The sequence below is a fragment of the Hyposmocoma kahamanoa genome, unplaced genomic scaffold, assembly GCF_003589595.1.
Source record: "Hyposmocoma kahamanoa isolate Upper Pololo Valley unplaced genomic scaffold, ASM358959v1 99879, whole genome shotgun sequence".
Lineage (NCBI taxonomy): Eukaryota > Metazoa > Arthropoda > Insecta > Lepidoptera > Cosmopterigidae > Hyposmocoma > Hyposmocoma kahamanoa.
In genome coordinates, this window is record NW_020656077.1 from 6,523,820 (window position 1) to 6,550,893 (window position 27,074).

The 27,074-nt window shown below is 36.3% G+C and overlaps 1 protein-coding gene across 1 annotated transcript in view; it reads left to right on the forward strand.

The window, feature by feature from the left end:
* The first annotated feature begins 5,291 nt into the window (after positions 1–5,291).
* The window catches only part of LOC113239462 (F-box/LRR-repeat protein 7), a 49,953-nt gene continuing 28,170 nt past the window's right edge, over positions 5,292–27,074 (forward strand). The window contains exon 1 of the mRNA XM_026476488.1: positions 5,292–5,708. The gene's annotated coding sequence lies outside the window, so the exon portion shown is untranslated. The remainder of the gene's footprint in view (positions 5,709–27,074) is intronic.

Sequence of the window (27,074 nt, forward strand, 5' to 3'; positions counted from 1 at the left end):
GAAATGAGTGCCATATTCGTAATGAGCATCCCCAAATACCTCGAAAATGATACCCATATTGCATTTTTTTGAAAAAATCGTGCCCGCCATCTTGGATTTAGAAATGAGTGCCATATTCGTAATGAGCATCCCCAAATACCTCGAAAAGGATACCCATATAGCATATTTTGAAAAATCGTGTCCGCCATCTTGGATTTACAAATAAGTGCTATATTCGTTTTTCATCGACAAAACCGAGCACATCTGTAGGCACCTGATCGACAATGTCGGGCAAATCTGTTGGCACCTTTAACTTAATGATGAGTTAAGCAAGATACAATTTCCCCACTTTTGAGGGAAATGTTATTCCATGGCATCATTATTTGTATATTTGTGTGCGTGCCGACGAGCGTAGTTACAAGTTGCTTACGCCTACATGAATTTGGTTTTTGCCTCACTTGTGACAGTTCGTTTGATATGAAACTATCATTCTATGCGTTATTATTCTAAGTAAGTAAGTATAGAGAAAGCTAGACAACCTTCCATTAAGTCTAAGCTAATAGTATCTTAATATTTTAGACCTTGGGAGAGGCGAGAGTTTAAAATAAATATAATAATAATAATAACTATATAATCTGATATAACAATGACTGTTAAATCTACAAAGACCACCTCATAGATATTTTACCTTTAGCAGACGAAATCAAACAGATGTGGCACCAAGAAACCATCAAGATAGTCCCCATTATAATTTCGTCAACTGGTGTCATACCGAAAATCCTTCATACCGCCTTAAAAGTGATAGATCTGCACCCTAAAACCTACATACCTCTACAAAAGTCAATTCTACTAGACACATGCTCGATAGTCCGCCGTTTCTTAAATACACCTGATTCAACAAACTCCACAAAAAACTACCACTCACTCACATCCCCTCGCAATACCACCACCGAACAGAATACTTGGCTTAGGCCCGTACCTGGTTCTAATAATCCGACCATCAGTCGAGTACAAGAAATAATAATAATAATAATAACGCACACGCTCAACATAGCCCCGCACTAGGGAAACCCTGAGTTGTCTTTGGGTGCCATGGACACACACATAGACAACCACAAATCACACCCAAACTCACGAGAGAAAGAAATGTAGGCCATATACGTATTTCAAAAAAGTAAAGTGATCAATCATTAGTTATATAAGTATTAGTTATGTTTAACATTAATGCAAACCACTCTTTTTTTCACTATAGTTACAAAACTTATTAATAGCTTATTTTTAACTTTTTTTTTTTTTTAATTTTGAATTTTATTTGGAAAATTTAAAAATAGCAGTAGGGCTTTTAGGTGAAAGAGTTCACCCGGGGAAGTACTTCCACATTACCTATTTCTGCCGCCAAACAGCAAATGGCAGGCACATGAGGCTTGTCAACGTCTCAATGACTCGAGGTGACATGCGCAGTGGCAGTGGCCCTCAGATCATTGCGATTTATAGCTCTCAGTGGCACTGCAACTGTCATGGACAGGCATGTCGCTTACTTTTATTGTCGTTTACTTGTTATCATAAAAAAAATCGGACATTTATTATATATTAGTTGGTCTCTATAAGTGGCGACGCGTGAAAACAGTTGTTAGTAAAGCCGGAGAAAAACAAAAAACACTTCCCTTAAGAAAAAGTGGCGCCTTGGCGACACCTAAACACAACTTATTAGCACACAAGTTACTAGTACACTTTATTTCACTAGTTAACTTATTGTACACTCAAAATTTGGCACAAAATGAAGTATTTGATAATACGTGTAAAATTTTAGGCAAGCCGGTGAAAATCGGGTTATATTGACGCCTCGCCACTGGTTTCTACAATTCCGAGGTAAGTACTTTACGATATCGATGCCTCCGTGGGAGAGCGGTTGATTTCCAATTATAAAGTTGACGGTTCGAAACTTCGTGGCAGCATGTACCTATGACATTAATTTCCAAGTTACGTAAGACATATTGTGAGTGTTTTGTAGCAATAACTCTTTCTAACGATAAAAGAAAAAACCGTTGATAAATATGTGAACCCACAGAAATGTAAATAAATTTATTTACATTGCTGTGTGTGCAATGGAAGTGTTATAACGGACACAGAAGCGGAAACAGATATCAAAAGTAAAACTCAGCAGAAACGGAAACGGATACGGATGCGAAAGTGTAAATACTGTAAAGATCTCAACGGAATAGTTCCAGATTGGACTTCTTCTTGGTTTCATAAATTGCATTAACACAAAACATCAAATAAACGCGCGCGCCATCACCAAGCAATCCACGCGCGTCTCGTCAGTTGCGAACGTTGTAAACTTTCGGTTAAAGTTCCGTTACGAAAGTTTTGGAAACGGAAACAGCGTGCGGAACTTCCGCAGTTGCAGAAGCAGAAGCATAAGTCTGTTGCATCATTAATGTGAACTCAACTAGCATAGGGTCAGCGTATCTTTGTTTAGAGGAGAGCAGTAGTGAGACGTATAATAATGTAATCACCTATCATATTACATTGAGTAGTTACGAAAAAACCTTACAAGTAACTACTTAGGAAATAAAAAATTAAAAAAATCATTTATTTCGGGCCTCAATGACCCATATCAAAATAAATTACATTGAATTTGAAATAATAATTAATACCTACAGTTAAGAACTAAAATGACATAATCAAAATTAAAAAGACAAAGGTTATATAAAAATTAAATAATATAAAATTAAATTAAATAAAAACCAACATTCTAATTAAAATTACACGTTACTACAAAGATTATTAATGTCCAAATCGATTGCCTCCATTACTGGCACCATAGCGGGCATCTTTATCACAACAATGCCGAATATAGGGGCAATCTAACCTGCCAGCTATCATAGCAGAAAAAAATTGTTTGATATGAAACAATTTTTTTTCGGATTTAAATCACATACATTAACTGCCTCAGTGGCCGAACGGTTACCATGCCGGACTGCCACGCAGAGGTCCCAGGTTCGATTCCCGGGCCGGGAGAAATGTTTGTATGGCTTACATTTATTTCTCTCGTGAGTTTGGGTGTAATTTGTGGTTGTCTATGTGTGTGTCCATGGCACCCGCGACACAGGGTTTCCCTAGTGCGGGGCTATGTTGAGTGTGTGCGTTATTTATTTATTATTATTATTATTTGTTTTTTACAGCAAACCAACGTTTTGGGCCAATGGTCAGGGCTGGCTCAAAGCAAACTGTTGTTTGATAATTAGAACTTTTTATGAAAAAAAAAAACACCTCATAAGGTCCTGGAATTACATCTATGTGCCTAGTTTTATTGAAATTGGTTACAAGAAAGTGCGCAAAACCGGATTCATCCTACTCCTTTTCTGAAGTCAGTTAAAAATAAAAAACAAGTATAAACGTTTTAGGTTCCAAAAAATAGTTTCATTTCCTATGTATAATAATCGCGAAAACCTAGGAACTCTATAGTTTCAAGTACTGTTAAAGGCAAATAAGTAGCACCAACAACACACACATTACACTGAATGACTGAATATAATTTATTGCTTTCTTTGAAATATACGATTACACGATAACTGTACTAGTTTAGAAAACTTGACCAAAGTTTAATGCAAAAAATGTTTTTTATTTAACTGTTAGCTTTTATTTTTAAAATTTTAATAACATATTTTGAATTACTAAGGGCAAAAAATGAACACTACATTTTAGTGTGCCAAACAGTGGAACGAAGGCGACGACGACGGCCGCAGCTGTTGGCGGTGACGTGCGCCGCACCCGCGCGCAACACTAATTATGAACTTGATAGATAATAAGATGGACATATTTACGTCACCGCTGAGTGAATTCACAAAGATTGCTTTATTTATCTGTAGTTATAAGTTAAATATGTAATAAGTTTCTATTTGCATATTAATCATATTGTCTAGACCATCACTCTGGGTATATACACTGGAATGATAGTTTTGTTACGGCTATTATAAATTAACTTACGAATTCACCGATTCTTAAAACATTTTCATTAAAATGCACCGACCACAAAAATGTTTTTATTTTCATTCGAATTACATCTATATGCCAAGTTTTATTGATATCGGTTATAAAGGTCTTCTTATTATTATTATTATTATAGTGGCTTGTTCTGTCTTTCACAATAATAGATAGATAGATAGTAGATAGATAGATAGATAGATAGATAGTAGATAGATAGATAGATAAATAAAAATAAACAAATAAAAAAGGGAGAGAAGTTATAACAATGGAAAGTGGGTGAAATTTAATAAACAGGACTCATCCCCTAATTGGCTACCCTTAGAGGTGGAATATTTTTTCAAATTCAAATTTGAGGCATTCTTTTCTAACAAAAAAGGATCATCGAAATCGCATCACAAATATCGGAGGAATTGCGTAACACACAAAAAAGTACAGACGAACTGAGATTGAGAACCTCTTCTTTTTTTAAAGTACGATGAAGATTATTTGCACATGGAGAAAACTTGGAAAGTTTTGATCGAAAGCCTTATCAGCTTGCGTCACGAGCTTCTATTCCTTTATTAAACGATACAGTAACATCGCCAACCCAACCACGTAAAATTGTTCCGTTTCTGTAAACAAACTACTACTGACATAGGGCTTCGTAAATCGTCCGGTTTTGTATATACGACCATATTACTGATCGTTAATAATTCCAGAGTAGAGCCACTTCAAGTTCTGCAAATTTATATCGAAGCAGGTGAAATATGTCTGTCTCTCTTCGTCGTTGATTTCGATATTTGTTAGAGCAAGACGGCGGACTCGAGCTTGAAACTTGCCAGCGGGACATCGACCAGCAGCTTTCAGAAAAACTTAGGCTGAGCAATGTAGTGATGTAACCCAAAAAACGTTAGTATTTTAGGTGCAATCAAAAATGTATATTATTTTTAAATTCATGTCGTAAATGCTAAGGTTGATGTGCTCTTGACTAAGTTTTTCTTACAGGCTCGTCGTTATTTACCGCTTCAAACATAAGTTAAATTTTCAATGTGGTAAATTAGTAGTACGTTTACGAACTGTATTTATTACATCGTCGATATATCTATGTTCCTTCTGCTACTCTTGAATGTACACTGTTGAATGTGTATTATCTTTACATACAAAACACCGTCAAATCAATCAATGACTCAGCGCTGAGTTTTGACATAAATTTTCAAGTTACAATCTTTTGACACAGCGTACTTGCCCCGTGGACATCGACAAAAACCGTGCAGCCTGCCCGTGAGTGTGTGCGTGCTTTGACGTAGCGACACACGAGCACACTGACGCACGCGCATACCGCCGGCGCGGGCGCAGAGAAACCGTGCCTGTGCGTTTTGCATTCAGTTGTAAGGCAAGTTTTAGGGTCATCAAACGATTTAGAGTGAACCTTCATACTTTACACGTCAAAGACATTCCCAACGTTGTTCCTAGCTACACTTTGTTGAGTTTATGAAATATACTTAGGTTTGTGAATATAACAAGTGACTTTCAACTTATAGGTCGTGTTGCGCATTGTCATACTTTCGTACGTGTTAAGTTTTGGTTAAGTTATACAAGTTTTAAGCTCGTTTCGGTTGTGACTATGACTTATTTGATGATAGATAGTGACTTCACCCTTATAGTTGACATGGAAGGATCTCTAGTGAGATGAAGATGTGGGAACTTTTTTACGTAAATTCCGTGAGAAAAAAGTTTGCTATCGGTTTGCCATCGAGTAGGTAAGTTCTTACTTTGTATTACGAATATTATGATGAAAATGGTTTTGATATAAAATTTATGGAAAAATGAGAAACCGTCATTGAATAATGATTACGGATAATAATGTGGAAATACTGAAGCAAAGATTGTTATTCATGATTATTTTTGTATTTTGATAAGTACTTCTGTAGTTTCGCAGCACATTGTCAATACAATGAATCATGATTTCGAGTTTCTTTTGTCTTTATCTTTGGTGTGTTATGATCCAATTGTGACGATGCCGACCTACTTTTTTATCACCTCTTTTATCACTTACTTTTAAAATTTTGAGTCGTTGACTAGAATTCCTTTTCCTTCGTAGTGGAAGGAAAGTGACGTTGGTTCTTTCCGTTGGTTCTTTCCGTCACCACTCCCATCAAAATTCTCGAAGCAAGAGGAAGTGGTTATTAATCATCATGTATCACTTCCTACATAACTCCTGAAGCGAGAGGATGTGCATTCCTCTGGGAAATTGTTTCTGCTTAAACGTCAATAATTTCTTATGTGCGTTTTATAACAAAGGAACATAAAAATGTGTGGAAAACTGTTTGTTAACATACGCCTATGAAGCTTTCGCTAAGAGTTCCCGCTACGTCAAGAAATGACAAACCTCTTCGAGGATACCAACAGGGCTCTCAGACAAATCAAAGAAGTGTACATGCCACACTATGGTAGGTACCTAGGTCGTGTCTATGTTTTAACCAACATGAGTATAAGTCCACTTACTTATTATATAGGCAACTAAGCTTACTTCTAGACCTTAGGCTATATATTTAAACCCGTTCATTGGTTAACTATAATTTCTTATGACTACTTATGAGATACTTAAGTCGTTTCGAATTCCCATTAAAAGCCTTAAGCCTACGACACAAGGAACGTAATCCGTTGAAAATGCTGCTTGTCTTTTGCTTCTGCACATAGCCAATTATTGTAATCGTAAGTAAATGTTATTAAATAAAAGTTTTATGTAATTCAACGTAAAGAGAGGTTTTCCCACAGTTAACATTAAACTAACTAGATGGCGCATGAAGTTCGAAGAAAAGCGCAGTCAATAATCGGGCTATAATACTGACATAAAATCTTTCTTGTAGTATCTACTCCCGGTGTCTTTGTTAAACTTTTTTAATCTAGTAACTCGTTATTTCTAATGCAAAACAACATTATATTACTGCTCATGATGGTTTACTTCTTTTTTTTAAATAATTTTGTATCTTTATGCACTTCCACTTTAATAAACAAATTATTAATAGAAATAAAATTCTTATTTCGCCACGAGATTTTCTTCACAGCGAGGACTTTTCATATTTTAAGGTATTTATAGGCGTTTATGCCTTTTGTGTTGCTGATGCCAGGTTATATATTTTCAAATACTTTTATATGTTTCTTTTTGCAAATATTTTTATCATTTATGTGTGGCAATTCACCTAGAGAACGCTGCATGTCGTCGTGATTTTGGAGGCGAAATAAAGGTCAATAAATGAGAAATCCAATACGCTAGGCAAAAATTATACAAAAAAATTATGGAAATTTGATAATAATGTCGTGTGTTTCTAATATGGCATATTAATCACAATTCAGATTCTACTGTAGGGTTTGAGGAGGATTATAGAACAGGCAAAGATTAAAATATTTGTAATCACTGAAATGGGAGTGTGGATACACCCTCCTTATGATAAACAAACGTAATCTACATTTTTAGCGAATTTCAGTTATTATTGAGTTATGTTACTAGCAGTTGAGCTCCTTGTGTAAGAGTTCGTCCAGGGAAGTTCTGCCACCTTATCTGTTTCTGCCGCCAAGCAGTAATGTCAGTATTCCTGTGTTCTGGTTTCGAAGGGTAAGGGTGCTGGTGAAATTACAGGCACATAGGACTCAGGGTGACGGGCGCAGTGGCAGTTCACATTGTACAAATATTTGAGGGGTACTTACTGTCACTGCGCCCGTCACCCCGAGAGATAAGTTGACAAGTCCCATATGTGCCTGTAAGAGTCCTCTTCCTAGCTACCTCTTACTAGCGTCTTTCCAGCGTTAGCTTCTTGCCAACTGCCCTTCAAACTGGAACACAGTAATACTGACATTACTGCTTGGCACATGGGACTTGTCAACTTATGTGACAGAGTGGTGGGCGCAATGGCAGTGCCTCTCAGATCTTTGCGATTTAAAACTCTGAGTGGCACTGCAACTGTTATGGACAGGCGTGTAGCTTACCATCGATGTTACCACCATTGATGTTATTAAAAAAAAGTTATTAACACAACATCTCTGGGACCAGCGAAACGAGCCTTTATAAGCGGTTTTTTATATCATAATTAGTTCCAAGTAGTTTATTGAATGTCACGATGTTTCGTCATCGTAATATTCAATCTCTTTTTGTGTTACTCCACACTAGTTTGTTATAATTATTAAGAAAGATCGGACACTTAGAAAAATTTTTCGATCCAGCTGGATTCGAAGCTTTAGGCAGTGGGCCTGGTTACTAATTATTTTTGTAATTTAAAACAAAATACTTTAAAAATTAACGCGGTTGCACCTTAGACTATTCCTTTATTTTTTTCCATCCTCTAAGGGTTACACAGGCAAAGGACGAAGGGTGCAGAAACAATTTTGACAGCAGTGAAATCTTATACAATGACTTAGATTTACATACCTTCACCCAGTTTAAAGTTATAACATGTTGATGCAATATCTATTTATTCTAATATATAAAAATTAAAAACGACTAAAAATACAAAGTATTCAACACCAACTAAGCCACGGATCGAACCATCGGACCTCACGAATTCTTCTACGTACTTGTTGCAGGTCTTTGTTTTCGGTTTTTGACGACTTTTTTGCCGTAACGCCATCTGTGAGAATTCTATTTCTTCACTCGGCCAGGCATCTTTACAGCTACCAGCAGGTGCCTAGAGATGTCGCTTTAATAATTGCAATTAAGTTTCATATTCAATTATTTTTTGTGAAATAACTCCATTACTTTGTTATAATTATTAATACAAAGATCGAACATCTAGAAAAAAATCCTTCGATCCAGATGGATTCGACGCAACTTCTAGCAAACCGTGCCAGACGCTATGCCAACTAAGCCACGGAACAAACCAGCGGACCTTACGAAATATTGTGCGTGTTTTGTATGGTTTCATACATTCCTCGGCATAACTCTGCGCACGCGGCGATCAACTTTAGCCACGTATTATTTAAACATGCAACTCACACTCTATTTTCACGTAGTAAGTTACCAACTGTCCACCTATACAAGGAAATATTTGCCACCATAGTATCTGTATTTACTATATCTGTACGTACAATATACTTTTACCATTGTCTTTGCAAGTCTTTCTCTGCGTACTAGCACTACAGTCCATGTGTGGAGTAAGGTGGACCATACATGCTCGTCGCAGTGTTTTTGGTTTTATAATGGTTTTATACGACTTTGTTTTGCGGTAGCAGCGCCATCTTTTCAAAAACTTAATGTGCCTATTGCTCGAAAGTTGCCAAAATACAAACGCCTTGTTTATAACAAGGAGGTTAGAATAGGTAATAAGAGCACACTAGAATTGAAGAGTCGCAAATGCGATTCTGTAGTATTAGATTTCTAAAACGTGTTCTTGAACTATAGGCTCACACTAGTAGACTATTATAGATAAATGAAATAGTGTAGACATAGGATTACTTTGCGGTATATTTATTAATCAAGTTTCACGACTAGTTTATATTAAATCACAGTGTTCAAGTAAATATTAGACTTTGCTAGAATGTGAAGGAAACTATTAAGTTTTACTAAATGCTTGTGAAAGTGCCGCCCTTTAAGGGACTCACCACATTTATTCACACAGAAGCGCTTTGAGCCGGACAGAAAAACTTTTATGTCCATGCAATAAGAGCGATAATTGCGATAAAAGCGCCGATGCGAATAAAGCGACACAAAAATGACTACAAGTTATATGTAAATCGTCTGCTTAAAGGTAAACCGAACACATAAGCCACAAAAGTGACATTTCCACAAAAAAACTGTAAATTGTGTACCGGTTTTAAGAAAATCACCATCTTTCTGCAGGTATAACTCTTATTAAGTTTATAGTTTTATTGTTATTGAGTTTCACGTGCAGAAAGGTAGTGATTTTCTTACCATAATATATTCTTAACATAATAAATTAAAGACTTTTTGCTTAAAATGTCACTTATGTGATTTTACCTTTAAACAGACGTTACACATTGACCTATATTACTTGTTTTTTTATCCCTTACTACCTTTAAATAATGATGTGTTACATACATAAATAAAGTTACTTTAGCAGCCAGAATCAAAACACAGTATGAGCATTTGTTACGTATTTGGTTTTGTTGTTGCACAAGAAAATTTGGAATAAAATTTGGTTTTACTTTAATAATTTAACTAACTAAAATTTCACTGCCGAACAGTTACCAGGTCGAACAGTTACCATGTCGGACTGCCACACAGAGGTCCCAGGTTCGATTCCCGGGCCGGAAGAAATATTTATATGGTCTACATTTATTTCTCTCGTGAGTTTGGGTGTTTTTTGTTGTTGGGTCTATCTATGAGTCTGCCCATGGCACCCGCGACACAGGGTTTCTTAATGCGATATACCGTGTCGTTAAGAATCGATGTAACCTCAAATGACTTTTTTCTTTTTTTTATTCAATAGGTACTTTACATATACCAATGTTTTTTTAATATCAACTGAAGTAAATAGAACACCTATAGTATACAATATACATTTTTCAAATGACTATTTCGTTTGTAAAATAAAAATTCTGAAATGAACCCAGTATCCCCGCCGGTCGACTCCCGCAATAAAACCGATTGAGTGCGGAAAACATTTGAATTCAAGCTAAGGTAGTATCTACTTTTAAATAAAATACATAGTTGTACAATTCCACATACCAACCTACCTTTGATGTATAATTTCTCTGTGGCCGAACGGTTACACTCTGGACTGCGACGCAGACGTCGTTCCCGGGCCGGGAGAAAAGTTTGTAAGGCCCACATTTATCTTCTTTCGTGAGTGTAATTTGTAGTTATCTATGTATGTGCGCGGCACCTGTGATAGGGTTTCGCTGGCGGGGCTATGAGTGTATGCATTTAAAAAAAAAGTGAAAGGTATCAACATGTGGCTTGATTATAAATATGCCAATGGTACATGCGCATATTAATATTAAAAGGTGGTAGTTTTGTGACGGTTCAGGCTTCCAAATGTAGGATTAAGAATTTGGCTCAGGTGTTGTCAGAATAGAAGAGGTAGAATTTCCGGGTGGATAACTAGGGAGAGATAGGAAGGTATGAAATTAAAGGATGGAGAGTGATAAAGTGTAACAATAAGTTTATATCAAAAAGAACCTGAGAGCGTTATCTAGGAGAGTAGAGTGGTGTGGTGTGTAGATGAAGAAGATGAAGTAAGATACACGGAGTTGCGGGCCTCTGCTCTCCAAGGTGACACTGAAATTGAAACTGTCAAAGTGCGAGATATAGCTTGTTATAGCAAATTTAAGTAATTTAGGCACAAATATTATAGGAAATATTAGTTGGAACTTTTTTCAGGAATCAGTAATGGGAGAGATGACGATGATAAACGGTCCTTAGTTGCACACTACAGTGTATACACAGAGTCAGACTTCTGATTTAGTTTAAATGTCATGAAATTATCACGGAATTAACTTTTTTTAATATATGAACAATAAATTTGACTGTCATTAGACATTTTCCTTTTTAACGATGTGCTGTTATTGTCATTTTCTCGTTGACTCGAAAATACCATTGGTACCATTGGACTTCATCTTTCTTTTGACTTATTGAAGCTGTTCAAAACGTTTAGCAGAAATGATATTATAGGGAGTTTGCGGCCGCTCTCTTTATGAGCGTTTAACAATGGGCATAGCGTGTCGTGTTCAATCATTTTGAGAGTCAATTCTGCTATTATTTCGCAACCCGAGGCTTCGATTTCATGGGAACGGCGAAGGCTTGATCTCTTTGTATTGATTAGCGTCTGATATATTGTTAGATTCGATCAGATATGCCGATTCGGATAAGTCACGAATGCCGCTTTGCAGGAATAGATGGATCGAATGATAGTTTGTTTTAATCTGAGTCTCTTATGTTTGTTATGTGGATCTTCTCCTAATCAGAAAGGTTCGGAATATTTTTTTATGATATCAAGTGACAGAATGGACGAGGTCGTGCGCCTGATGGTAAGCGAAACACCTATCCATAACCGTATTGATAGCTTCAGCGCGATTATTCGGAAGAGAACTGCCTCCCTGATGCGTCGCGTGCGTGGCAGTTCCAATAGCCTAGTTCGTTTGATCTGGGAGAACCCTGTCAGTGAATTGTGGAAGCACTGGAACTCAGTCCACATGGGTTCCAGTGGTTTAATTTATAAGTTAATGTAATATTTCGCAAATTTAGTACTAACATAGGTTGTAAGAATTTTTTGTAACTAACACTAATATGGATTATGTTTGAAATAAACTTTTTGAATTTTTTTTTTGAATAACCGCTGCAGTGCTACACAAAACTTTAAGTCGCCATTGCGCCTGTCATTCTGAGACATATCTTTAGTTGACAAGTCCCGTGAGCCTGTAGTTTGACCAGTATCGTTACCATTCCAAATGGTGGTAAGGTAGCAGTATTTCTCTGGATGATTTCTTTCACAAGGAGCTAGTAAAAGGATATAAAAAATATGAACTCCTTAAGTCGTTCGTCTCTTTCCACGTTTTCATTTTCATTTCCTATTTCTTTTAATGCGTCCGGATATCATATCTACTGAACGCGCTGCTTTCGCTGTAGATCCAGTTAGCATAGAACCTTATTAAGCCGCACTATCATTTTATAACCGAGACGAATATAGAAATCTGTTCAAAGATCTCACGCTTACTAATCGTCCTGGTTTTCTAAAATTATATGTACGCTAATAATTATATACATTCCATCTGAAGATACGTTTACAATAACAATTGGTGCTAAATTAGCAATAAATTTTAGAAAGGGCCTGTGAGTTGAAATACTAATAATAATAATAATAATAATAATAAATAACGCACACACTCAACATAGCCCCGCACTAGGGAAACCCTGTGTCTAAAACATAAATCAGTTAAGTATTCGGGTGTAACCGGATTTAAGGAATTTTTCTTTGTGTTTGTTCAATCTTTGCATTAACATCAGAAAACTTTTACGTAATTACTTCTTGAATCTAAAATGACGACGTCGATAAATATTTTTTTTTAATAATATTAAATGACGGGACGAAGAAGTCGTGTAGTCATACACGCCTATCCATAAGGCTGAACTCCTGAACTCACACTGGCGCAGAGTGGAAGCGTCGCGTCGCGTCCTGTTTTTCAACTACAACGCTTGGCGACGCGCGTCGACACTCGCTATAATGCGCCCGTATCACAGTGTGGTCGGCGTCTGACGCCTCACTGTGCTCTAGTGACACGCGTCGACGCCCGTTTCCATATTTACATAACATAAATTTGTACCTTAATAATGGGAAAATAGAGATGAATACACTATAGGCGAAAAACATGACACGTCGCGACGCTTCGGCTCTGCGCCTTTACAAATATTTGAGGGTTACTTTCTGCCACTGCGCCCGTCACCCAGAGAGATAAGTTGACAAGTCCCATGTGCCTGTAAGAGACCCCTTCTCCCACACTAGCGTCTTTCGAGCGTTAGCTTCTTGCCAACTGCCCTTCAAACTGGAACACAGTAATACTGACATTACTGCTTGGCACATGGGACTTGTCAACTTATGTGTCAGAGTGGTGGGCGCAGTGGCAGTGCCTCTCAGATTTATGCGATTTAAAGCTCTGAGTGGCACTGCAACCGTTATGGGTAGGCGTGTCCCGTCACTTAATGTTATAAAAAAAAAACAATGGTGTATCTTTAGTCTGGAACGATAATCTCTTTATTATTATCTATTTGTCTCGTTTATTACACACTTTTATATCTAAGTTATTGCGTTAATTCACAGTTTGGGGATATTTTGTATACAGAGTTATTTTTGAAACACCGACAACCTCGCAGGAATATGTTACTAACATCATAAACAACAATTTTAGTTCCATGATTTTTAATATTTCATTAGATTTTACTTTCATACAAAAATAAATGGATTTACATAGATCGCTCTAAACGGTAATAACTCTATGCAGCACGGGTGTGGGACTTGTTGCGGGGGGCGCTTGCACGTTTGAACATACTCTACGAAATGCAGATCAAGAAAGTGTCAGATAGTACAACAAGAACTTAAAAGTTTATTTTTGGTAAATTCACTATGTTTTCTAAAAAGTAATGGAACAAAAGTTGTTGTTTACGATATTATTTTTATAGTCCCTGGAATTTGGTAGTATTTTAAAATAAACCCTGTATAGTTCTAAAACGGACCCATGTACGCCATTACAACAACAACAACAAAAAAAATACGGAACGGTTTGCTAGAAAACATCGGATTAAGAAGTGAGTGTGAGAGGGACTAAGTGTTCGATCTTTGTTTTAATAATAAAAAATAATTGAGTATCAATTCAATAAAAATATAAACAAAAAAATACTTTATTACAATACAATAAGTCTAGACACAGCGTAAGAATGGAGTATTGCTCAAAATTACCATCAATACGTTAACCATTATTGTGTTCGTCGTAAATATTGGAATGTCTGCATGACTCACTTATCTTTTAAGTAAATTAACTAAAAGCGTATTATGCAAATGACCTTAGGGTTCAACGCAGACTGAACCTACGTCTTATCTTCCTACGTACCTTCAACTTTTGAAATTCATGATCTCAGTAAGTACTAACTTACATTGCACTTATCGGTAATTATTCAGTTTGTGATGTGATTGAAGCACACTAAATTAACGTTTGAAATTGCAAATCGATAACGTGTTAAAAAACTACACATACCTATATTTTTTCCTTCCACAACTTACTTGGTTATTACATTAGAGTATGTCTGTATATAAATAATTTATGAAAAGAATCATTTCTTGTTATCAATGTCGCAATGTTACAATTTAAAGTATAATGCCAGCGGATAATAATGATCGTCACTTTTTCTTCCGTGATCGTCATTCACAGAACAATAAAATATAGTATTTTAGTAGAAGTGCTTAGTTTGCGTGACACGTGTCCCAACAGACTGGCGGAATTCCGCAAACTTAAACTCAGTCCGTCATTTCCATGTTATGGTCCTGTCAATTATCAAAAAAAATTAATGAATAAAAAATGCCTAACTTTGGAGTGCAAAAATTTATAGTCGCACTTGTAATAATATTATCTATGTTGGTGTTTCGTATTACCATTAAGTCTTATTTTATTTAATTTTAATAAATTTTTTAGTTTTTTGTTTATCGTAATCATTTTTTTGGTGCAAAAAATGAAATAAATCTTTTTTGGAGAACTAAGCCTCGTATTCCAGAACTCTACTCTATACTCAAGTCAGGACTTGCGTATTGCAGTGAGCACTGAAAATCATACTCAAGTCTGCTTAAGTCCTGACTTGAGCATTGAGTAGAGTTCTGGAATACGACCCCAAGTAACATCTCAAATTCGTCGTCATTCAGTTATTAACAGCTAGATGGCAGCACATTGACTAAAACTTTAATATAAAATCAAAACGTAACTTGGACGTAAACGTAACTTAGGTAGGTATTGAAATTTCAACGATTTCTTTTCAAGTTTGACACTTATACCAATCATTATCAAGTTTTCGTGGTGTTTTAAATTATGGATGTGTGACTCTTGGCGACAACGGTTCAGACATCGAGACTTCAGGCACTTCCATTTTTTTTTCTTCTGTGTATTAGTTCTTTATATTAGTGACGATCACTAATATAAAAACAATAATAAAAAAATATAAAATAAAGTAGTTTAATTAAAAAAAAGAACACACAATATTGTCCAAATACAACGATGTCAATAATAATTAAAAATTAAATTGCTTCAACGAAAATTTCTCTATCTTTAGAATTCATTATCCATTAAAAGCTATGTGTATTGTATAACCACAGTGTTCCACTTTGTTACAATCCTGACACGTGTCTTTTGCATCAACAACACGCAACACGAAAGAATTAAAAAAAAAAACAGAAAACAAATTGTTGAAAAACAAATGGTCTTTGGGTGAAGGTCGCTTTCAGACTGTTTAGAATCTTAGAGGATGGGAAAAAAAGATTAGAATGTATGTTTTCAAATTTCAAATGTAGAAAAGAACTTAGGCAGCCTGAGTTACTATTTATAAAAATATGGCAAAAATGTGGCGATGTAATTACATCGATGCATTGAAGTGTTAAGGCTTTTAAGTTAATTCCTCGTTGATAGTATGTAATTAGTGTTGGTATTTGTACAGCGGGGATAAAGCTGCGAATATATATAAAGGTGTCAAACTTATGAGACAGGATAGGTGAAGAAACTCTAAAGTATTGCCTGGAAAGATTGACTGGTAACTGAGTGAAAGAACTTTATGATCGTGTTGTGACAAATTGAAGCCAATTATATTACGTTTAAGGTATAGAAAGTAATTTTTACGTATTATGTAGGTATTTCTAACATGTAGGTACGTATGTTACAAAGATTGTTTTTAATAAGGTTTTGTCTTCTCTTTGTGCTCGTTTTTCTCATTTTTGTTTGTCTATTTTGATAGTTTGTCATTTTTGTTCATCTATTTTGATAATTTCTCATTTTTGTTTATTCTTTTGATAGTTTGTATTTTTTCTTCGTCTACTTTTTTTATAATACCAAGTGACGGGACGAACAAGTCGGGCGCCTAATGGTAAGCGACACGCCTGTCCATAACAGTTTCAGTGCCACTCAGAGCTTTAAATCGCAAAGATTTCAGGGGCGCTGCCGCTGCGCCCGTCATCCCGAGACATAACTTGACAAGTCCCATGTGCCCGTAATTTCAACAATACCCTTACAAAACCGGAACACAGTAATGCTGACATTAATTATTGGCGGCAGATATAGGTAAGGTGACAGTACTTCCCTGGACGAACTCTCTCAGAAGAAGTTCTATTGCTACTATAATTTATTCTATTATTTTTATATAATATAGTTTGAATATGATAGTTTGTCATTTTTGTTTGTTTATTTTGATAGACACAGGACAAAACTGTGTTTTTTTATTGTTTAGTGACTTAAATTGTTAAGTGATTTAAATAGTTAGTTATTCAATGTGTATTTTAACTTCGATACAAAACTAAATACGAAAAATCCTCGGGGATTGAATGACGTTGCGCCTAACATAACGGTATCTGCGTTATGTACTTCTAAAGCCCATTACTGTCTATTCTTTATGTTCTTCCGCGTACATTGCTCGAAACAGGCACCTAACCACTTTGTAGCGGAGTTTTACTCACTAGGAAGCTGAGGTGGTCTAGCGACTTCCATTTTTGTACTACGTCTAGCCACTTTTTGTATTACGCGCGAAATGGCGGCTGAACGGGACAAGACAAATTAAATGTCCATTACGAAAGGTTGTTGCGCGACCTCCCGGTTGGTATTCTAAACTCTTATATGTAGGTATATAGTGGCAATACTTTTCTGTGTGAAACGTATGAATAAGTATTATATTTATATAGACCATAGTTACCCAAACCAAATACCAAAGTGATCCCTACCGCCCCCTAAGGGGGCAGTAAAGGCCTCGGAAGCAATTTGACGTTTGAAAAAAGAAACCTGGATTATCTATATAAACTGCACTACAAATATATACATTCTCTTCCTTGAGATTTTTGTGTTTAGGTAATATAAATAATCTCAGTACAGAGTACTAAAAACACCGACCTCAGAAGTACGTGGAATTACGTCTATTTGCTAAGTTTTATTGAAATATCCCCTAGTTCTCACTACTCAAAAGTATATTTAAAGAAAAACGCCTTGCATTGGAGAAATAGCAAAATCAACCATTAAAACAATTGCTCCTAAATTAAAGTTAGGCGCAATTTATAAAAATGAACCTTCATGCGCGAACAGCCACCCTTAATGGTGGATGATTTTCTTCAAAATGAAATGGGACCACTATGGAAGTACCCCCTTTCCAACAAAAAAAGAATCATGAAAATCGGTTCACAAATACCGGAGTTATCGCGTAACATACATACAAAAAAAAGAACATACAGTCGAATTGAGAACCTCCTCCTTTTTTGAAGTCGGTTAATAATACACGTATTCAATTATTTTTTTGTGATGGTGGCCGTTGAAATTTTTTTATCTTGCCTAAGTGCCAAAAAGTTTGGGAACCTATGACATAATACACAGGCAGTTTATAATATATATTCCTTATTGAGCTCACATTCACACTTTATTGGTTGAACGCGGACTCATGATCGTAGTGAACCCGACACGGAGTAACAAGTTGGGATCAATTTGTGGTGGTTAGGATGGAGTTGGCATCCTGAAAATGCAGAGCCGCCGTGTAAACCCTGAAGCGTTTTATGTAAATTGCCGGTAAATAAAGATTGCTTATGGTTAAAAACTACTTCACCAAATAACCAAGATGACACATTTGATAGCGTTCACAAAGATACGTTCACAAACTAAGTATAACTTTCAAAATAAGTATTGGCATCTAATATCTTTAAATCAAAGTAAGCTGCACCTATCTATCGAACAAAGCACCATTACGTCATGTGGTTACGACCTTGTAGTCGGTCGTATCTCCTCAACTTTTCTACGCTTATACTGCCTTTGTAAGCAGCGCTTTCTAAACTTTTCTAAGCACGGATTCTGTCCGCAATAGCAATAAAAAAACACGTTTCTTTTTGTGCCGTGGAACTTCTAAAAATTGCAGTTTACATGGATGCGTAGTCCATTGATTACCCCCACTAGTAACAGAACTACTGGTATTTTCCTTCCCATCCCATTTGTTCTGGTAACAAATAGGCAGTTCTCGTCACAGAACCATTGAGATATGCCTCCAAGCACTTAGGCCTGGACCCCTTTATCGTGTATGTATTTTGTCTATGAAGTACTGTTACTAATAACACTGTTCTTATCTACCTATTTTATAGTTTAACAGGTGAAACTATAACACAGGGAAATGGTTGATGAGTTCCAATCTGTTAAACGACGCGATAAAAGTCCTCGAAAAAGGTAAGTGTAGATTAGATACACTTATCAATATCCTAGACCTTTCCGTTTGCATTGTAGTTTTAGTGCTAAAGTAATTGTAACGATCATAAATTATGCCATTCTCTAGCGGTATATTACTATCCGCGTGTTATTATAATAACTCTACAAATTCTTTCAATGGATACCGGTCTGCCACACGACCTATTGACTCTGAGACTCTGGGTAATTTTCAGGTTAGTTTTCTTTACCTAATTTCGGTGGTAATTTATTTATATTATTTAAGCATTGCCACCGAAATTATATGGAAAAATTACCCGTCTAGAGGCCTTTACGGTTTGAGAATCGCTGTTCTGGCTTTAGCGATTGGTGGAAAGGCAAGTGGATCTAGAATGGCAGGTCTTACAGCCACTTTGGCCTGACGGTGATGCATAGTCCGCCCGGATATTAGTAGCAAGGCTATTTTCCCAGGAATGCGACCCTCAGGTCACCGGCTCTTACTAGTTAATTTATTGTCTAAGATTTTACTTATTGTCCTTTGTTATATCTTCGACGAGATGTCTATCAGATGTTTAGGTATAAATTTCACTGGGAAATTTGGTTGCTATTTGGTCGTCTTTTTTGCAAAGTGACATTTAATGCGCAATCTTAAAGATAAACGTATCCGTGGAGTTGAATAAGAAATAATAAATCACCGTGGTTTTCAAAGAATGAAGCAAAACCACGAATGCCTTTAAATCACATGCAATCTAACGTATATAGGACTGTTGAACCTAACTGTATAGGGATATTAATTCGTCTTTATACTCTCATAAATTCCTCGACCATCTTATCCGTAATTGGTATAAGAAACCCTTTAGTCTGGTATGTGGGATCAGCAATCTTGAATCATAGCCGTACATAAGTATTAAGGTCACTGATAATTTACCTATTCAAGGAATTATTTTATTTATTTGTTTTGGTTTTATAACTTAGCATAACAGCTATCTATCATATTGTCATTGAGGTCTTTTTTTAACTCTGCCGGTCTTTTACTTTTTGCATCTAATTGTGTAAGAATAGTTACTTTTTAGTCGATTTTGCTTTCTCTTTTCATTATTTCCTGAGGGAAAAGGCCTCACCATACAGTCAAGTCTTGGTGAATTTTTCTTTTGTTAGTTTTAGATAAATAGGCATACGCCAAATCTTCAGTCTATTATTTATTTTATAGGCATGAAGCCTCGTCTTCAATGGGTCATTATATGAGAATGGGGTCAATTCCAGGTAAAATTTCAATGCCGAGAATGCTAATCATTTATAAGCGAATATTGGTAATTTTTTGGTTATTTTTCTCTACCTAATTTTGGTGGCAATTTTCATTATTTAGGTATTCGAGTATGTTATCGTGAAATATTAAATAATATTTCAGGATACTACACTCGACTGATAAATAGTACTTCATGATAATAGTCTACAATATTTAAATAATAGAAACTGTCAACCGGAATTAGATGGAGAAAACTAACCTGAATATTATCCATATTTGACGTTAATAGCAGTAGTTTGTTTTTATAAAGCCACTGAGCTTGGTAATAAAAAAAATGTAATTTCAATATATTTATACATATTATATGTACACACGCAAGACATCAAGCTACACATTGACGTATCTTGTTCCGTTGCACTGGAGGCGATTTTCGAACAAAAATGTGTAGTCTGATGTGCCGTTGTCCGTACATTAGCGTCGGTGAAGTTGTAATAAGTTTAGTTTATTACTGGCTCTGGACACAGGATCAGCTTCTGGCAATGATAAATTTTAAACCGATGTACATTTTTTTTGGTTCCACCAGTTTTGCCCCGGGAAAATTGTGGATCGACCTGTAATATAAGATAGTAGGTACTATTGGGGCGATAAAATGGCGCTTTCTTGTGGTTGTGGTTGAGTATATTGGCATTCACAACGCCAGAGACGGCTATATTAAGAATAGGGACATGGTAGGTTAGAATTATATTAACAAAAGAAAGTTATAATTGGATTTATTGGCTTTGTAATTTCTCTGATAATGCTTTGAAAGAACTCTCCGGAAAAATCTAATTAAGCGACTTGGGCTGGTACAATGAAAAGCAATTTAACATACGTACCTATATATGGTATCCAATTTTTAAATAATAGATTATATTGATAACTAATTTGGTAATGAGATAACTTGAGTTTATGTACTTTGACCAGGCAGTGTAACAACTATCTTTGCTATAATTTCGAATAAAAAAATCGTGACACAAACTACATGTTATAGACTGTTCAAAGAACAAAATAATAAATACAGTAGAAGTGGCTAGTTAGCGTCAGACGCGTGCTAACTATAGGTCTCGCAAGACCAATTTGACTCAGTGCGCCATTTTCGCTTTGTATGGTATGGCTGTGTCATTCGTTCGTGCAAATTCTCTAAAATCCTAGAAAAATACCTTGTTGTGCTATTTTGGAGTGCAAAAATGATAGATGCACCAAAAATACCATTCGTGGTGGTATTTCATATCATTGCAAAATTTTATTTTAATAAGTTTTCAATTTTCTGTTTTTTTTGCCCTGCAATATGGTTGCTTCTTGTTTGGAGAACTAAATTAATAACTGCAATTGGTCGTGATTAATTTAATTTAATTAACCGCTAGATGGCAGCACGTCGATTGAAATTTCACTGTAATATCGAAACGTCGTAACTTGTAATAATAGGTATTGGTTATGGTATGGAACTTTCAACGATATGCCAACGGGATAAAGTTTAAATTATATTGACAATCCAGATTTTTGTTATTTCTTTTTAAATTTAAAACTACGACCAATCAATACCAAGATTTTCTAGTGTTTCAAATAAGAATGTGTAAGTTTTAGCGACACGGTTCTGCTAGTAATCGAGGCCTAAGGCAATTTCATTGTTGTCTTTTCTTCCGTGGTTCAAAGGCGCCCTAAACCGCGTTCTGATATTGTCTGACAAGATTGTTCCGACAGAGTCTGATTTAAGCCCTCAGTTTAGTGGAGTCTCGTGCCCATCATGTTTGTGATATGGACTAATTAGTATAGAGACGCTGTAGTTTCTTGCGCTCATGGTTACTGGTGGCAATTCGATGTTATACAAGTAAAGCGATACTTTGAATCCCAAGTAAAAGCAATGTTTGGATTGTCTGAAATTTTTAACGCACTTACTAAACCTCAGGTTGCAAAGTGAGAATCATCCAGAACTCGCTTGGATGTAAAGTAATATAAATGATTAGTAGTTGCCCGCGGCTTCGTCCTCTTAAAATTTTTACATGGATTATAATATATTTTAATACTGAATATGGGGATTTTTTTAAAACCCTGAAACATATGTTTATTTATTTTACGTTAAACCAAGTATGTGTGCTAATCGTACTACGCGTTAAAAAGTTCGCAAGCAAATTTTAATCCTTAGTAACGCACACACTCAACATAGCCCCGCACTAGGGAAACCCTGTGTCGCGGGTGCCATGGACACACACATAGACAACCACAAATTACACCCAAATTGACGAGAGAAATAAATGTTGGCCATTCAAATATTTCTCCCGGCCCGGGAATCGAAACTGGGACCTCTGTGTGGCAGTTCGGTATGGTAACCTTTCGGCAACGGATGCAGTTATACCGCAATACCGTATAACAATGCTAATTAGGGGTAGGTTTCAAGAAATAATAATATCTTTTTTTCAAAAGTTTCAAGTTCTAGGAATACGATTTTCATACAAACTTATTTACCCTTCTTTACCCCCTGAGAGGTTGAGTTTCGAAAAGTCCGTTCTTAGTATGCCTATACTAAATAGAAGGTTTTTCTCAAGTTCTCTCTAGGTTAGAAGTCAATTGCTCCGGACCTCTCTCTCTCTCTCTCTCTCTCTCATCTGAACGTTGTCCCGGTTGCGTCCTCAGCAGTGTTGCTGCAGAGCCCGGGGTCCGCTTTCCTGCTTTTTCTCTTCCACTTTGCACGGTCTTCGGCGTCCTTAGTGGTGAGACCATTGGCACGCATATCACCCTTGGCGATGTCAAGCCAGCACTTCTTGGGTCTGCCCCTTCTACCGGGGCCCGGCGGAGGTGGCATAGCCAGACATTTGTTTCCCACGTAGCATGCCGGTGGCCGTACCAACGTAGGCGGCTTTCTTGCAGTTTGTCTGCAATGTCACGGACGTGAAGGCTGCCGCGGATGCGGGAGTTTCTGACACGGTCTTTCCGTGAAACTCCACACATCCAGCGCAGCATCTTCATTTCCGTGACACGCAGCTCCTGCTTATGGCGCTCAAGTACGGGTCAATTGCTCCGGACCCTATTCCTTTATATATATAGATTATGAAAGTAATACATAAACTTCCTCTAAAATGATGAAACTATTCCGTTGAACCAGGTTCCTACAGATAGATATTATCTACTTTATATGTATTTTAGTAGTAATAGAGCTCCTTGTAAAAGAGTTCGTCCAGGTTAGTACTGCCGCCTTACCTATTTCTGCCGCCAAGTGTTCCGGTTTAGAAAGGTAAGGGTGCTGGTGAAATTACAGGCACATGGACCTTGTCAACTTATGTCTCAGGGTGACGGGCGCAGTGGTAGTGCCCCTCAGATCTTTGCGATTTAAAACTCTGAGTGGCACTGCAACTGTTACAGGCGTGTAGCTTACCTTCAGGCGCACGACTCGTTCGCCCCGATACTTGATATTATAAAAAAACCTTGGTGTTTCGGGGTTCCGATTTTTGATTATAACAATCTTGTTTTTAACCGACTTCAAAAAAGGAGGAGGTTCTCAATTCGACTGTATGTTCTTTTTTTTTTGTATGTATGTTACGCGATAACTTCGGTATTTGTGAACCGATTTTCATGATTCTTTTTTTGTTGAAAAGGGGGTACTTCCATAGTGGTCCCATTTCATTTTGAAGGAAATCATCCACATCAAAGGGTGGCTGTTCGCGCATGAAGATTCATTTTTATAAATAGCGCCTAACTTTAATTTAGGCGCAATTACTTTTAGCAATTATTTAGTTGATTTTGCTATTTCATCAAATCAAGGCGTTTTCCCCTCGATATACTTTGAGTAGCGTCGTAGTGAGAACCTATTTTTATTATCTCCAGTATCAAGTCCTGTATTGTGGCGAACTAGGGGATATTTCAATGAAACTTAGCAAATAGACGTAATTCCACGTACTTTTGAGGTCGGTTTTTTTAGTACTCTGTACTGAGATTATTGAAGTCATTTTGAATCCAGTGTTACAGCATTTTAAGGCCATTAGATGTAGATACATCTGGGGCATGGAGAGAGATTAAGGACGATCACGATTTTCCTTTTTTGCGTAGGGGCCGATTGTGCACCGTGTATATTATGATCCGAGACATGAATATTATTATTACGCCGCCACCGATGAGAACGCTAAATTATGCATGGTCGAAACTTTGGCCCTTTCTTGCGGCCTATATTATAGGCTATACGATACCTTAGCAAACTTAATGACATGGAAGATAATTTTCAGGCTAGTTGTCTCCATTTAATTTCTGTTGAAACCTCTGTGGTTGTCCTGGCTATCGGATCCTGTTTTTGTCATGACCAATGGTCGGTAAAAGGTGCTCCCCATACATAGATACATGTATAGATATAACAACAAGGAGCAACATAAAGTTGTTGAAACCACCAAATATTAATTAATTACTTTTTCGAATTCCGAATTTCCGGAAATGCTTTAGTGCATCGTAAGACAAAACTACTGACCTAGGCATTTAAAGTAATTCTAATGGTGCCATATAAAAAAATGCAGTAGTTGACAGACCCTTGACTAGAGCAAAGAATAAAAAAGTAACGAGATTGGGCACTCTCAGTCTCTCCCTAGCTTTAGACACCGCACCGCGCCCCGCATATTGATGGAACATCAGCAAGGCTGTCAGTTATCTACTGTATTTTTTACGAGGTTATGGCAAATATTTTTTTTAGTATTTTCTTTTCTTCATATATCTTGGTTATTAATTGGTAATAATTTATGTTTCATAATATGAGCATCCAAAAAATGGACCGTTTTGATATTGAAAAGTTTCGTGGTCTCAATAATTGGTTGGTATGGAAGTTCGATACAAAACTTCAAATGAGCAGAAGCTGCAAAATATTATGAAAGGCAACGAAACTATTCCTGTATCTCCTAGAAACGGATCTTCGTCTGAAGAACCTGCAAATTATCGTACTAAACTTACCCAATTTGAAACACGTGACGCATTACTTCAATGTATTATCGGCTGAAGCGTCTCTACTGAATCTAAACGTATACTCACTGCCAAATCCAAATGATAGAAGACTGAGAGTCGTATTCTAGAACTCTACTCAATGCTCAAGTCAGGATTTGAGTATGGTTTAAAGCTCGAAATCATACTCAAGTCCCTTCCATTAGGGTCGTATTTCCAGTGCTTGAAATCATACTCAAGTCTGCTCAAATCCTGACTTGAGCATTGAGTAGTGTTCTGGCATACGACTCTTAGACTAGTTCACTTATACTAAAGACGAGGCTGTTGATATTGCTACTCATGTATCTAAACTACAAGCAATAATACTTAGCAATATTTTTTTTATTTAAATATTCTAGAATATTATCATGAAGTATTATAGTCCATCTACGTAACTGTTTTTCATTAACATTCGAGTGTAGGATCCTGAAATATTATTTCATATTTCACGATAATATACTCGAATGCTTAAATAATGAAAATTTCCCAAAAGTTTACGTATTACGACGTATTGTTATGAATAACTGTTTTCAGACTCTTTACTGTATATTGGTACGTCACAACTTTAGTTAATGATTTAGGTACGTCGTTCAAGTTAATGTAGTGGCACTTTGGAAACTAGCTTGGTTAACTATTCTAATGTATAAGTAAAGAGGAAAAATTTGTACTATTCTAAACCGGCGAGAACAGCAACATTAAAACTGTTCAACGATTAGCATAGAAATTTATTATTATTGCATCGACATGAATATCGGGTTATTCAATAAAAATAACGGGATGCTACGTATTTTATATGACATTTTAAACAGCTTTGTGAATAGCACGACATGTACAACGCTGGGAAACCACAAGAGCCATTTTTTAGAATTGGTTGACCAGACTGAGCCAGTATCTTAACGAATCCTATCGAAATTGGTCTACAATGCCCACATCATTCTTTAGTTTAGCTAAATTAACTACCTCAATTCCGATCATTAGTCATAATGGGTAGAAAACACTCACTAAAACTATACTATACTGCATAGTTTTAAAACCTTCGTTTTCAAACTATGCAGTATAGGTGACAAGAAGCCTCGACGTTATTTACAAAATTGCTTGATTATTAATGTTACACACGGAAGAAATAAACAATGGAAGTGTTTTGAGCCTCGATTACTATCAGAACCGATGTCGCCAAAACTCACACATTCTTAATTTCAAACAAGTTTCAAATAAAAAAAAAACAAATTCTGGATTGTTAATATAATTTAAACTTTACCCTATTGGTATATCGTCCAAAGTTCAATACCATCAATACCTATTATTTGCAAGTTTCGACGTTTTGATACATTGAAATTTCAATCAATGTGCTGCCATCTGGCGATAAATTGCTGAAAGACGACGAATTGGAGTTATTAATTTAGTTCTGAAGAAGCGACCACATTGCAGGGGTTCAGGCGGAAGAGTCCAATAGCGTCCTGAGCTGATTAACCAGAACCAAATTTTGTTAAATTTGTTTAACTCGGTTTGATTTTATACTAATATAATACGTTAAAGGAAGGGGAATAAATAAAACATTACAATTAAATTAATTTGCTCCAGTAACCTCGTCCTCGATACTCGAAAGCTGCCGCCTGGCCATAATGAGCTATATTTGTTACATAGTTATTCCTCGCAAACTGACTTACTACCTTTGCCTTTTGCTTAAGAGCGTATTTGGTTCATACACGACGTCTTTTAGCAGCGCGTCCTAAGCGATTCAATAATAATAATAATAATAATAAATCTATTTGCTTTGTACAGTAAGTATCAAAGAATCAGTAGATATGACCGCTGGTACTTAAAAAAGGAAAACCTGTGCTTATAAGTACTAAGCAAACCTTCCCATAGCGTAGTAAAATGTACAATTTATTATGTTATTTTATTTATACATTATACAAAAGTAATAATAAGAACAAGTAGTGATTTGTGGAGACACTGTGTGTGTGTGTGTGTGTGTGTGTGTGTCTGTGTGTGTGTGTGTGTGTGTGTGTGTGTGTGTGTGTGT